The sequence below is a fragment of the Thrips palmi genome, unplaced genomic scaffold (genome assembly GCF_012932325.1).
Source record: "Thrips palmi isolate BJ-2018 unplaced genomic scaffold, TpBJ-2018v1 HiC_scaffold_7, whole genome shotgun sequence".
NCBI classification, from domain to species: domain Eukaryota; kingdom Metazoa; phylum Arthropoda; class Insecta; order Thysanoptera; family Thripidae; genus Thrips; species Thrips palmi.
In genome coordinates, this window is record NW_023144634.1 from 8,820,584 (window position 1) to 8,835,533 (window position 14,950).

The following is a 14,950-nucleotide window of genomic DNA, read 5'->3' on the forward strand; positions in this document are numbered from 1 at the left end:
GTCTCTCTCGCACACACGGGGCGTCCCGTTGCGGTGCGAGAGAGACAGCGACTATCAGTGTGCTGTGCCGCGGGGCCCGGGGCGGCCTCGCCGCGGCCTTGGGCTCACGCCGCCCTTTCCAATACGCGAGAAACAAGAGTGAAAATGATTCGGCCGTGAACTTCGGTGATGTGAGTGAGAGGAACGGCCCCGCTGGGAATCGAACCGCGTACTGGGCGGACGGCCACCAGTGCGGTGCTTTCGCGCAGTACACTGGCAGAACAGCAGCCAAAATATGCGCATCATGCAAGCACACAACTACACTGGAAGATTTCAAGCCAAGTGTACCAACAGCTAACCCTTCGTACCGTGTCCCACTATTTCATGCTTCTTTTCCCGTATACACTGTGAAGGCATTGATCACTGTGGGGACGCAAGCCAGAAGCCCTACTAGACTCACAATCAAACGAACCGAGACCAAATAAGAGCAGTCCGTTGTTTGTGTTGTTGTTTTTCTTCGCTGTTCTTGATGTTTTCGCCTCGCGGGCGGCCGAACAACAACATTGGCACGACACTGGAGGGATGCGGGTGGCGTTGCGTGGCGTTGCATTGGAGCTGTGCGGCAAGTCGTTAGCACACTGCGGCGCGCTTCGGTGCGAGGTGAGCGCCCTTTCCGTCCGGCTGATTCTCCAAGTCTCTCTCTCTCTCTCTCGCACTCACGGGGCGCTCCGCGAGGGTGCGAGGGAGATGGAGCGACGCCACCCCGTGCGGAACCAGGCGACTGTCACCCCTGACAGGATCCCATCCTCTGATTGCCTGCCTGGTACCCCGGCAGTGCGCTCTCAGTTGACAAAGGATTTAATTATGCAATATTGGCGCCTCCGCGCTGGGCCGGGCGTCGCCGTGTACACTGTGACGCAGTTGTTTTCTTTCCATTCCTTCTGTACCGACTGCCGCGCCGTCCAGTGTTGCCACATTATTGGGCGAACTTTCCCACGTCGCACCGGTATGAGAAATGTTGCCAACCTCAGTCTGCCCATTCGGCAACTGGGATCAGAGTCCCCATATGTTGCGTAGCACGCAGGCTGAGGTTGGCTAGCCTTTCGACATTGGTGCACTGTAGCGGTTTCGCCTGCTTGTTGGCTACACTGGCCGCGTCGAGGGTTTAACGCGTTTGGCCGCCAGCGCCGTACTTTGGTGCCGGACGATGCCTCGAATCTGGCGGCGCGCATTTTCGACATTTTACGGTCGGCCTGTTTATGGGGGAGGGCCAGGGGCAGCCAGGGGCAGCCAGGGGCGGAACCAGGGCCAGAATACGACAATGATACAGACGAGCAGTAAAGCCGCGGCGTCGGAGAATCAATGCGCGGCCGCGGCGCGTACCGAGAGCCGCTTTCGTCGCTCTGTCTCTGTCGCACTCGTGGGGCTTGCCGTGTGGGTGCGAGAGAGACGGAGCGACTCACAAGCAGGGCGTGCTGCGGCGCGGCGGGGCGGCGAGGACGCCGTCGGTAACGACTGTCTAGGTGCGCGGCGCGGTCGGTGCGGTAGGCCCACTGTAGGCCCGCCATGGAGCGGCACCGTCTTGCAGTCTGGGAGGCGTATCATTTAATGGGCTGTAAAGGCTGGGCCGCCACCGCGCGGCGTGGCGCGGCGGGCGCGGCGCGACGGGCCCCTGTTTACTGCTTCTGTCACCCGTCATGACACCCCCGGGCCTGCTGGGCGACTCCGAACAGCCATGTCGCCGTCGCTCTGTCTCTCACTCGCACCCCCCGACGGGACGCGGCCGCCTCGTGAGTGCGAGAGAGGCAGAGTGATGAGTGGCCAGGGCGTGGCGCGAATGGCCCTGCGTAGCCCTGCGCAGTGCGGTCAGTGTTCTAACAAGTATGTGTGACGTGATCAGGAAAATTTGTGTGTGTGTGTGTGTCGTGAGTGCCGTGAGTGATAAGCGCGGGGACAGGAAGGCAAAGTCTCCTAGCGGCGTCTCGTTCTGCAATTGTCGCACTCGGTCGGTACCCCCCACCACTCCCCCAGGTCCTTCGGGGCGATTTACACGACGGACCTAACTCCATCCCTCCCCCTCGTCGCTGTAGCTGCCTGGAGGGGGTCCGGCCTGCCGGGCCGGGGGAACACGGTTACGGTTCTTAAATCTTGTTTCTTACGCGCAGCCAGCAGACTGATTCCGAGAGTCGCCTTCGTCGCTCCGTCTCTCTCGCACCTGTGCGTAGAGCTCTATGAGTGCGAGAGAGGCAGAGCGACGAAACAGCCGGCGGAGAGACGAGAAGACGGGACGCGCTGCGATGTTCTGTTGGGGATTCAGGCCCCTTTTCCAAATCCTTTCTGGCTGGGGCCGTGCCGCTCGTCACTTTGTGCCGAAACGGAGCGCCGGCGGTGGGATTCGAACCGCGGTCCGGCCGGGGAAACGAAAAGGTTTGACCGGCGTTGCCAGCTCGTGACATGCTAATGCTGGCGCCTCCGACCGCCACGCGCCGCCAACCCCAAAGGCCAACCGCCAACCCTCCCTGTCCGCGCGCCGCCCACTCCACCCTCCGCGGAGAACGACATCGCACCGGCGGGCGCCGCCTGTACACGCGGCTCGTTGGTCTAGGGGTATGATTCTCGCTTCGGGTGCGAGAGGTCCCGGGTTCAAATCCCGGACGAGCCCGTCTTTTTTGTGTGTTTGTGTGACGTCTGTTTTGTCGCGAAAGAGCTTTTCTCGCTGTCTCTCTCTCTCTCGCGCGTAGGGCGTTGCACTGTGGAGCGAGAGAGAGAGAGAGAGAGAGAGAGAGAGAGAGAGAAAGAGCGGATCTGCTCAGCGCGGGTCGAGCATGTGTCTTCCTTTCCCACTGATCGCGATGATGCGAAGGCGGAGACAATCTGCTGCAAAGGCAGGAATCCCTCAAGGGCTTATTGGGCTGGGCTGCCTTTGCTGCCTTGGCCGCGCTCGAAACGGCTATCTCGCCGGCGTCGCTTTCCAACGCGCTCCCAGTCCCGGCCTCCTCCTGGCTGCCGCTGCTGTCACTGCCGCCGCTGCCGAGCGATGGTTTCGTCGCTCTCTCGCACTCACTCGCTGCGCCCCGAGTGCGACAGAGCGACGACTCTTCTGAGTCGCTCGGCCGCATTATTCCGATCCATTTGAGGGAGTGTCGCGGTGGCCGCGGAGTGGGTGCCTGAGCCGCGGAGCCGCGGCCCGGACGAGGCCGGGACGAGGCCGCGTCGGCAAACAGTTTCCGGAGCACTCGCGGCATGTCGGCGAGGCGGCCGAGGCCGAGACGAGACGAGCTCATCCATCAATCCATTTCCAGCCCGGCCCGCCCCGCCCCGCCCCGCCTATGAATTTCAGAGGCAGCCACGTCTCGGAAGAACCAGCGGGCCAAGGACTCTGACCACCGCCAGGGGCGGATCCAGAAAGGGGGAGGGGATGTAGGTGGGCTTGTTCTAAACAAACTCCTGCCCTCTCCCTCCTTTTTGCTGCCTTTTTCAATGCTCCTTTGGCAGTGACTTTCCCCGCAGGAAAACAGCGGAAACGAGGCCAAATTTGGCGACGTGCATGGTGCGCTGCACACAGGGGGCTGGTCCCCGCCCCGCCTCGCCCCTCTCACCTCTCTCGGCTCACTTGGCCGTCGTCTGGCCGGCCTGCGCGTGGGGCTCGTGCGCCCCCGCCCCGCCACGGCCCCACCGCGTAGGCCGTGCTCCAATTTGACGAATTTCACAGTGAGCTGCTCCGAGTCTCCGACGCGGCGCTGTGTCGCCGTGCTTGCGGCTTGCGGGCGGCCGCGGCGAACAACAGCCGAGCGAATCCGAAGCGTCGTTGCGTCGCTCTGTGTCTCTCGCGCCCCCTGCGGGAGTGCGACAGAGACAAAGCGAACTCAGCAGGGCACAGCTGGCTCTTGACGGCCGAGTCGCCGAAGGGTTGGCGTTGGCTTGGCGTTGGCGGTGGTTGGACGCGCAGTGGAGGATGAAAGGAGTCGGCTTGGGGGTCGTCTGGGCCTGGCCAGGGCCTGGCCCGCCGGGTGACCCTCAAGACGGCCCTCTCTTACTCCGCCTTGCCTCGCCGCGCCGTGCCAGGCCGTGCCACGTCAGACCGTTATCTTGGCCAACTGATCGGTTTGCATCCCCTTTTCCCATCGGGCTGTAGTGGCGAATACCAGGCGGCCCGACCCCGTCCGACCCCGTCCGACCCTGTCAGTGCGATAAGGGGTCGGCCGCGTTAGCAGCGCGGCGACCCGGCCGGCCCGTGAGTCACCATACCGAGATATCGAATCGAGAGACTCGTATCGAGAAATCGAGTTATCGAATCCCTGCGCTGCCGCCGCCGTGGGGGCACTTGTCCCCTTTGCCCCTTACCCTCACTCACACGCACACACTCACTCACTCACACACACACACACACACACACACACACTCACTCACACACACACACAACGACAGGAGCGAGATTTTCCCTCGGCGCCCCCTGCGATTCACAACCCGGCCATGAAATTGATTTGACGCGCAGTAAATGTTGCAAAGGAAGGCTCTTTTTTTTTCTGCGTGCGTTTCCTTGTATTTTTCCCTGCTCTCGTCTGTTGCGTCGGCCATGTTTTTACGAGCGGCACGATAGTTGCATGGGTGTGGTCGGCAGGCGCCTCGGGGCCGCGGCGCCATTCCCTGCCGCGCCTTGTCTTGCCGTGCCGTGCCGTGCCGTGGCGTGCCGTGCCGTGCGTTGCGTGCATGCGAGTTACGACTGCAGTTCCGTCACGCCACCGACCGGCTTGTCGACAGCTCCAATAGCAGCCGGCTCGCGCTCCCTCGTTTTTTTTCCCGCGCTGTTCCTCCAGCCGGGCTCATTTTGAACAGGCGTGCGACTTTGTCGCTCCGTCCCCCTCGCACCCCTCCGCGGCCCCTGCCGGTGCGAGAGAGACAGCACTGTCAGCCGGTTAGCTGAATGCAGCGTCCAGGCGGCTGGTTTCTTTTGGCCGGCGGCGCCCGTCCAGATGAACTGTCCGCCCGCGCTGCCGCCGCGCCCGTCCCCGTGACACGGGGAATGCGGAGGGGGGGGGGGGGCGCCACGCCCCGGACTCTTCCGCTCAATGCCCTTTATGGTCTGGAAATAACAACAACAATGGAGCCGGTGGACATAAAATGACCGGCAGGAATTCCCTGTGGGTGGCCTCTCTGTTCCGAAGGGCCGCGTCCAGGTCACGCTGAAAAGGAATGGGGGGGGGGGGCAAATTGCGAAAGGGGAGGGGGAGGGAAGTCCGGCCGCGTTGTCCCGGTGAGATAGAATAGCGGAAACACGCCAGTGGACAGCCGCACAACAAAACGATGGAACGGGCGCCGCCCGCCAAAAGGGACCCCGTCTGTCGTCACTGGCAGCTGACTAATCATAGGCAGGGGAGGGAGCGGCACGCTGCCGGCACGCTGATTTCGAAGGCTCTGTCTCTCTCGCGCTCATGGGGAGCGCCTGTCGCGGACTGGATGAGTACATAAACAGGAGTTGCTTGCCTGCGAAAATAGACCGGGGTCCGCGGGCAACCCTTAAAATCGTCAAGTAATTAGTGTCCCCCCCCCCCCCCCGGGAAGCCTTCCCCCTTGCCGAGAAATTGCGCCGTGCTCCGCGGCGGCCTTCTTGAAGTGTTTCGTGGGTTATCGCGTCGCTAGAACGCCTCCATTAGGCCTGGCGCGGCGCGGCGGGGTGGCGGTGTCATCCTGCGTGTGCAATTCTCGGCTCGTCTTGGCCGCCGCCGCGGCCCCAGTCTCATTCCGAGAGTCGTCTTCGTCGCTGTCTCTCTCGCACCCCTAGGGAACGCCCCACGAGTGCGAGAGAGGCAGAGCGGCGAAAGCGACTCTGGGGCCTGGAGCAGCCCTGGGGCCCCTAAACGGCACTGTGGGGATTATAAGTCACTCGAATGAAGGAGACCAGCAGCTCCATAATGCGCCCCCTCCCCCCTCCACCGCCTCCTGATGGTTTTCTGGGTTTATCCTGCCGACAACAGATTTCGCGAGGAATTCGTCCCGACGCCTCCCCCCCTTCCCCCCCCCCCTCTCCGCCGAGGCCGCGGTCTCATTTAGAAATGCAGCGGTGGCGGCGGATCGGCCCAAGGGCGAGGGTGGAGGGGGCGGACCGGGGAGGCCACGGAGTACACGGAGTACACGGTGCAGGTGGAGGTGCTGCGCGCTGTCGGTGGGCAATGCCCCGTGAAGTGCTTGCCCGGCCGCACCAGACAATATGCCCCCTCCCCTACTCGCAGTACGGGGTGGAGTACGTGTGTGTGTGTGTGTGTGTTGAGCGTGTTGCGCGTGATGCGGCGCGCTTGGGCTTGGACAGCCGGGCCGCATCTGTGTTCGGGTGAGTGCCTATCTGCCCCCTTGAATGGGCCAGGCCCTGCCAGGCCCTGCCGGGCCGATCGGTGGCGGTTTGAGCGGGGCGGTGCGGAGCAGTGCTGCCACGTAAGTAGGCCAAAATTCCCGCACGATGCACCAGCGTCGGAAGGGCCTTGGCAACCTCAGCCTGCATGCCGGGCAACTTCTCGAGAGCATCGCCCAGATATTGCCCGCTTCGCATAAGATGAGGTTGGAAACCCTGCCGACACAGTGGTGGCCCATCGCGGCATTTCGACCCGCTTATTTGGCAACACTGTCGATGGGCTCCGTGCGCCGTGGCGGCGGGCCGTCCCGTCGCGCACGCGTGCGTGGAGCAAGTCGGGTTGCCTATCCCACCTTCCGCGGGCGCCGTCCCCGCCGTCGTCGAGCTGGCACGCTTGTTGCTGGAGTGTTTGGTCGCGAAGCCAAACAAGCAGCACAACTTTTGTCGGCTTGCGCGGGGAGGCCAGAGCTTTCCCGCGGCCTGCGCGGCGGCCTCTGCTTCGCCCGGCCTCGAATCGTAAAAACGGCGACTTGTTTGGGATACATGTTTGCCCGCGCCAAACAAGACTATTTAGGACGCCGTTTTTATTTTTTTCTGGCGGCCGCGCGCACATTGGGCCTCGCAGGGTTTACTCTGCGTGGCCCGGCAAAATGTTTCCGAACATCGCCCTCGTCGCTCTGTCTGTTTCACACTCAGGGGTTCGTAGGGGTTCGAGAGAGGCGAAGTGATGAAGAACTGTTTCGAATCAGCCGTTTCTTCGGGTGGCCTTCGGGTGGCCTTCGGGCGGCTTTCGGGTGGCCTTCGGGAGGCTTTCGGGAGGCTTTCGGGCGGCCTTCACGCCTTTGGCGGAATGGATTCGGATTATCGTTGCTCCGCGTGCGCCCGGCGAACCGTGCCACACTTTATTAGCATGAAGCGCTTTTTCTTTTATTGGGTTTTATCTTTTGCGCGCCTCCCGCCTTCCATCCGGTCGCTTTACTTTAACCTAGTGAACAAAGAGGGGTATCCAACGAAGAAAATGGTGTGGTATGTTTTACTAAAGTATTCTTCTTTTTCTTTTTCTTCTTCTTCTTCTTCTTCTTCTTCTTCTTCTTCTTCTTCTTCTTCTTCTTCTTCTTCTTCTTCAGCCTTTCCACTTCCTCTGAAAATCGCCATTGGCTCGGCGGGTGCGGCGCCCGGCAGTGCAGGCGTGGTGAGGCGTTGACGATGAGTGCATCAGTTTAAGCGTCCTTCCCCACCCCGCAACCTCCACTCCGCGTCTGGAGCTCCTTCGGCCCTCATCGCACTCACTCCAAGTTTGTTACTCGTAAAGTTTAATGAACTCACTTTCTGCGCCTCGCCAGGCGTGCGCACCGCACTGCACGCCACTCACAGTGCACCTGGCCGTGCAGCGGGTGGGGCCAGCCAGGGCCAGCACCTGCCTTCAGTGGGTGTCGAGCGCAAGCCTCGTGGTCTGCGTCTCGGTTTCCCAGGCGCCAGTCCTTGGATTCGAGTCACCTATGCACAAGCGCGCCGGGACAAATGCTGTTCAAAAATGAAGAAACGTGAAATTCCCACGCCCCATGTTCCGCCTCTTTTTTCTGTATCTCCTCCAGCCTTCTCGTCCCTTTGGCTGTGTTCATTTCCTCATAAAACGAGGCAGACGCCAATATAGCTTTGTTCCTTCCGTCATCCGGCCGAGCCCAGGGCCGGGCCCAGGGCCGGACCCAGCTCGGCCGACCCGTCAGCCAATCACGACCCGGGAAAAGGAAGCCCCGTTTGATCAGATAGCAGAAAAGAAGGTCCGGGACAGGCAATTAAGAGAGGTGCGCCCGTCGCGCCGTCGACACTCCCCTGCTTTTCGGCGAATACACAAATAATTGGGCGGGCTTATCTTGAAGGCCGCGGGCGGTCGGACGGCAGTGCCACCCAGTGCACCGGTGCGACGCCGGAGGAGAGCCTTGTCGCTCTCCACCGGTAATCCGTGTCTCGCCCACAAATCAGACCCAATGAAGAACGGTGCCGTCTGCCAAGGGTTTTTTCAGGCCTTCTCGCGGGGAAATAAATGGCGTATTTAATTGCGAGGGATTTAACTTGAGAAGCTGCAAACTTGTACCTATTCGAGATTTACTTTTTTCACCCCGTCCGGTGGTTTTCACTTAAATGAGGCTTCCTCCCTCATTCAGTTGGAAAACTGTCCCGTTTTATTTGCGCTTTTTTCTTCACTCTCCCCTTCTTGAATGGCCTCATTCGGCGTAGATACGCCCACCGCCCCTCCATCCGCGGAAATTGTGCTGAATTTTTCGTTTGCTTTGAGCAGCAGCCGCGCCGGCGTTCGTTTTTCTTCATCAAGGAAACCACTCGAGGCTCGTACACTTGCCGCCTAACCGCCTCGGAGCCTCTGCTGTTCCTTTGTACATGATAGTCTACGCGGCCAGCGCCAGACCCTCCAGGCCTCCGGGCCTCGTGTGTGACGACCGCCGATCCAGACGGCCGCAACTGGGCCGCTGGACTGCTGTAGTTACGAGGGTCTCGGCGCGGGCCTTTCCATTTCACGTCGAAAAGGGGTGCTAAGTTTATAGAAACCAAGAAAACGGAAAATATAGTGTCTTAAGTTTGCCAATGAGAGGTGTACATAACTTTTCAAATCACACCAAACGGCATGAGGTTCGAGTGATTGCGTTATGGCTATTTAAACACTGACCAGCCCTTGTCAATCTTACGATATCTAAAAATTCCTTTTTTCTCTGCTGTCAGTAAAGCGTAAAGCAATTTTTGATGCTCGAAACTTCTGGAAAGAACGGCAAAAAGAAACTTTTAAGTGGCAAATTACAGTTCCCCATTTAAAAATGGCAAGGCGCAGTTCGCTAACGAAGTCACTGATGACGCCTACCTGTGGCTCGGGCCTCCATACAAAGCGGAGACGTAATTGTGTGGCGGGCGCAACTTTTCGTTTCTCTGCCGAAAGCATCAGACCCAGTCCATCTGTCAACCACTTCATTCATATGCAAATTCGTCGGGACGTGACGGCAGTTGGCAGCCGGGCTTTGCGCAAACCCGGCCAGGGCAGAGCCAGCGCCCCACCCTCCGCCTGTTTTCGGCCGCACCAGCTGTTAATGAAATCACGGACAAATCTTTGCCGGACGTGCGACGCGTGCGCTGACTGGGTGGCAAGGCCTCCCCTTGGGGTGCCTTGGACCCCGTTGCTACTCGTTTGCCGCTCAGGGCCACTCCACCCGGCCCATCGAATCTAGTCAGCGGCTTGTCTCCAAATTACATCAAATTGCTAGGACTAGGAATGCATATTAAGGAGATATGCTAGGAATAATCAGCCAGTCACGAAAGTTGCACGTGTACAGGTTAGTACAAATATTCCATTTCCTTTTCTGCTGTTTTCAGGGCTTTTCTTTCTTGCGTAGTCAGCCAGCTGGGACCCCTTCGGCTGGTGCGAGCAAGTTTTTGCAGGGTCCACCGGACGGGGCGTGGGCCAAGTCCTCAACCCTTGTAGGCTTGTTTGGGTCCGGAGTGATTGGGGTGCAGGTGACCCCGGAGATTTAGTGCAAGGCTCAGGGCGACAGCAAACAGCCCTGCTATTTGGTCGGACAAACGGCCCCGCCGGACAAATTATTATGGCCTGCTCGGACCGATGTGGTGCGGCCCAATAGGCGGCTGTTTATCCAACGCCTCCAGGACATTTGTGATGTGCCCGACAAGGCGACGGAGCCTGACGATGGGGTTGCCCTGAAATTCAGCACCGCCGCGGCGCCGTTGCCCGGATTAAGCAGCGGGTTTTCTCTCGCTACCATTTTTTTTAGTACCGCATTCCTCCTTGAATCCCCGCGCTGAACAAACTCGCTGCTGCTCATCCTTTATCTTAATATTGCAGCGGCAGCACCAAGCGGCCTTTGCAGTCTAGCTAAAATGCAAAAGAAGAAGAAAACACGACAGGATTTAACGCCGAAGAGTATACGCCGCGATGTTTTTGTTTGAGTTGGTGACAATGTTATGATTGAAGGTGAAATTGTGATTTCGTATCGCCCAGTGTGCACGTCAAGAAGCCACTCCATCATGCAAGGGAGGGCGTGTCATTTGAAAGACAGGGACGCCAGCTAGTATGACGGATGGATGGATTTGCCCCGAAATAACGTCTTAAGCATATTCCTCCAGGCATGCCCTTCCCCACTGGTTGGCTGAGGTGCTTCGACCTGAGGATGCGAGCTTCAGAAAAATGATATTGTGTCCAATTGGTTGACCTTCGACTTGGCCCTGCTGGGCTTAGGGCGATTTTTATTAATCTGCCGGGCTTTAATCGTCCCGAGGCAGGGCAACCTTGGCACGTCCGACGGGCCGGCCCGCCTGCGTCGCGTTTTTCATTTCGGGAGGGAGATTGCATCATTCATGTGAAAAGCAGCGCTTCCCCCTTGGCATGGATTATTCCGCCTGCCCTGTTTTATATTTTAGACGTTTCAAATTCATCCTTTGGCCGTGTTTAAATCGTGCCGCTTGGAAGGCTCAAGCAGAGATGAGGTACTCTTCCAGAAGGATGGAATCAAACAAGATACTGACTCGCTCAAAGGTGTCCTATCAATGTGCCGTTTTATATTTCGTTTTCCTATGTGGGGTGTTATCTTCTTTCAGCATGAACAAAATATTCAGCGTAGCTGTGAATGCCCAACTCAAAGTCAAGGAAGTTCCTGGGCCAGCCCGAGCCGTTATCGTTACTTTGAACGAAGTCAGAGTGAGCAGCCTTATATTCCCCGAGGCAAGGAACTGGCGGGCTTGCCGGCAAAAGGAAGAATTCAATAAAAAATTTCGTCTCCAGAATCATCCACTTTTTCCCTCAGCATGGCCTGCAGAAATATATGAAAGCGAACAACAGGTTCCGCTTTTATTCATTTTTGATGACAGGCAGGTCGACCCTTTTGAAGGAATTGGTGCGAACCTGGCTCCAGCTCCAAGACCAGCTCACTGTGGCCCCATTTATCTGAGTTCTAGGCGGCTTCGCCGTGCAGTCTGGCCAGAGAGCTACATCGAAACACCAAGAAGGCTGGGTGGGACGAGTGGGACGAGTGAATGACGTGGGGTCACGCCAGCAGCGGCTCGGTCACCTCAGTCGTAACGAAGAGGGAGGCGGCTTGGATTTGCAAAGTGGATTTGCGGCGACAATCCAATGTGTTTCCCGCCGGGTAGTGTACGCCGCTAGTAACTTTGCAATCGGGCAAGAGGGTGGTGCGGGGGGTCCAGGCAAGCTGGCAGGCCAGGCATGCAATCTGCTCTCTAAATGAGAGAGGAAATCATGCAAATGCCTCTTGTTCAGCCCGGCTCTGGAATGGGGGAATGAGAACCCGGCTGGCCCCCTCCCCCGGCCACTCAAACCTTTCGCGGCCCCACTGCAGCGTGTCACTCATTTCGGTGCACGCAACCGCAGCTCGGGAAAACAACACGCGCAGTGAGTGCAGTGCACTTTCATGTGGCATTGTTTTCCTGTTGACGTGGAATACTTTCTTCTCCCGGTCCCGGTTTTATTCGTCGGGCTAATTTTATACGGGTCTTTTTGTTCGAATTATCTTAAACGCCTGGTTGGGTCGGGAGGGACTCTACTCTGCTGCAATAAATCAGTGGTGATCGCGGCGGGCTCCGAAGGGCAGGGCGACGGCGGGGCAACGGCGGTGCGGCTGCAGCAGTACAACACGTTGGCGCCCGGACGCGTCCCCGGACTGCACCGCACCGTCACGGCCCGCCGTGGCACGCCGTGGCACGCCACCGCCATCATTAATTTCCTGCACATGCTGGTCGTGCTGCACCACTCCTTGCTGGCTCCCCGCCAACAGCTGACGAAATCAGAGTTATTGCTGGCTGGGGCTTTTCCCCTTCTTTCTGGCTGCTCGTTTGTTTGGTACGTGTTTAACCAGAGGCATACTTTCAACCAAGGCTTGCATCAAGAAGCATCGCCTTTTCTTTCTCCATTGTTTAATTATCCTCCCTGGAGATCAAAATTTTTGCCTGGTGTGCTTCGAGCACACTTCCAGGGTGATCCAACCAGCTAGCGTACTAACCGCACTTCCGTTCTTGCAGTGGGCTTTTTCAAATTGAAAATACTCCGCGTAATTGACATAATTGTTCTGATTTATATGACGCTGTTTCCACATTTGGGTTACGCGGTGGGAATGTTTCATTCTGTGTCGTTTATTAATTTATGCTGCTGCCGTGCCGTGGAAGTGACCAAACGCAGTGATCTAGGAGGGTGCTGCGAGCCACGCCCGGGGTCAAAATTAGAGTAGTAAAAGTAATAAAAGTGCCCGAAGCGCTGGTGTAATAGTAATGTATGAGTGCTGCTCCATGGATGGCGATGAGCGTGCTTTTTTATGGTAGTTCTCTTACAAATTAAAGACAGTTTCATGCACGCATTTGGAAAAGAGGGGCGGTCGAGCTTACGTGCACCCTGCTTTTCACATTCCAAAATTTTCTTTTCCCCGCTACAAAAATCTTTTCATCCCTTGTTTGTGTTTTTCGCTCGACTGTATCGGACAGCGTTCTGCGTCTGACACGTGGGGAGGGGGTTTCAGGGCGGCACACCGCGGCGTCCCTCTGTGACTGTGCGGACCAGCCAGAAGTAGGCTGTTGTTGTACGGTGCCGAGACACAAACGCCCAGTTTCCTTTTTCTTTGCCAAAAAGGTGAGAGAGAAAAAGGGGGAAAAAGGCAACAACTTTGCTTTCCCGCTTGCTCGGCCGCGTCGCTGTCTGCTTGGAGCGTGCTGTCCGTAGTGTATTCAGGTAAAAAGGACATTCAATATTGACGGAGAGGCGAGCCGCCCCGCACGCCGCCAGTGTGTGCGGCGGCGGCGGGAAGGAAGGCCTGGAGGGAAGTGCCAGTGAGGGGAGGGCCGCCAAGCCGCGCCGAGCCAAACCGAGTTTGCGATGCACCCGCATGGGCCGCATGGCGTGCCGGGGCCTAACTCACAGGGCCCTGCAAGCATTTATATTTAATCTGACGAAAGGCGCTGCCGCCGCGCCGCCCCTGCGCGCTGGACGTGTGGGGGCGGCTCCGGGGCGACCGGGGGCGGCCGGGGGCGGCGGAGCAGACGATGTTGCGGCCCGGCTTGCCGCCCGGCCTATATGGCTGGGCGGGCATTTGTCTTGGTTGGCGGGGACGCAGACGGCGGGGAGGGTGTCTAGGCAACCCACATGACAGACTGTAGGGGCGCAAGTTCCCCTCGTGCCGTACGGTTGCCGCTCGAGGGTTGCCTCCCCCTGCACTGCACACTGCCTGGCGTGCTCCCCCGGCGCGAGCGCGCTCTGGCGGCGGGAGGGGGAGCTCCGGTAAATACATTTCAATAAGAAAGCGGGACGGCGGCGCGGTGCGGCGCGGTGCGGCGCGGCAAAGCCGAACTATCAGGCCGCGCCGTGGCTGTCGGGGAAGGGGGACGTCGCGGGGTCAAAGACGTGCCTCGGCGGCGACGGCCGTTCGAAACCACCGATAAGGGGGCCGCACCTTTGGACCGACCGGCCGACACGGGACGATTCCATCTCTGGCAGTGAATTATGTAGGGGGACGTCCGGGGGACGCTGGACGGAAAGAAAGAAGGGGTCTTCGTCCAGCGGTTGATAGTCTGTTTGATGCCGGCCCATGGCGAGCCGCCTCGGCTGCGATAAGACTGACGGGATGTGCACGGCAAAAACGCTGTCCAGATTTCCCAGGCCCATCCTGAAAAAAAAAAGGATTTTTTAAGGAGGACTTGGGAAACCCGGACATTGTTTTTGCCGTGTGCAAGTCACTCGTCGTATCTTGTCAGTTTTACATTGGTTTCCTAGGAAGTGGTTCGTAAAATTACCTCACTCCTTCTGAAGTGACGGAAACGCTTCCCAAAGCTCCCCCGTCTCTGTGGTACGGACTGAGCGTGCCTCTGATTGCCCGCTTCATCGGCACAGTGTGCCGTGGAATGCGTGATTGCGCAGCTCACTGGCCCATCCCACCGAGCGTTTGGCGAGAAGCCAGTATGATCGTCTCAAATTCAAGTCCGGTCCGACCGCGCGTATTGTCCCCGAAGTCGCAACGGCGCGATTTTTCAAACACCGACGCGAAGCGCGCCTCGTCTCGAATACAATCTGGTCGCGCGGTGCGAGCCGTGCTAGGGATAGAGACTGATTCCAAAAGTCGTTTCGTAGCCCTGTTTCTCTCGCAGCGATGCGGGACTCGTTATGCGATTGAGAGAGACAGAGCGACGGAAAAGACGCCTTGGAACCAGTCCGCAGGAGCGCGGCGCCGTGATAGCATTCGGAAGAAGAAGAAATTATTCGAGAGGGAAAGCGGGCGTGAATATGCTTGCCATCCCTTTCCAGCGAGGCGTTTCTCTCTCCCACCCCCTTCTCTCTCACACCTGGGCTGCCTGGGCACAGGAAGGAGGCTGTCCGGGCTGCGACGCCGCGCGGCGCCCTGCCTTTCCCAAGTTTGTTCATTTGGAAGTAAGTTCCGCTGCTTGTGTCTGCCGCGCTGCCGCGCGAGGGACCCGGTCATGGCCCGCCGCCGGCCCGGCCCTGCAGAGCATTGGGGCATGTACACGTGGGGCACGGGGAATGATCACGCTCGCACTCTACCGAACAGGCAGGCGTGCAGCGCAAACACGTAGATTCCGAGATGGAGGTCT

At 58.7% G+C, this 14,950-nt stretch overlaps 1 protein-coding gene and 1 non-coding gene across 2 annotated transcripts in view; both read left to right on the top strand.

Annotated features, from left to right (window-relative positions):
- LOC117652179 overlaps positions 1-14,950 on the top strand; it is a 93,712-nt gene that overhangs the window by 33,495 nt on the left and 45,267 nt on the right.
- Trnap-cgg lies at positions 2,570-2,641 on the top strand. The gene has a single exon. It is a non-coding gene; the product is annotated as a tRNA-Pro (tRNA).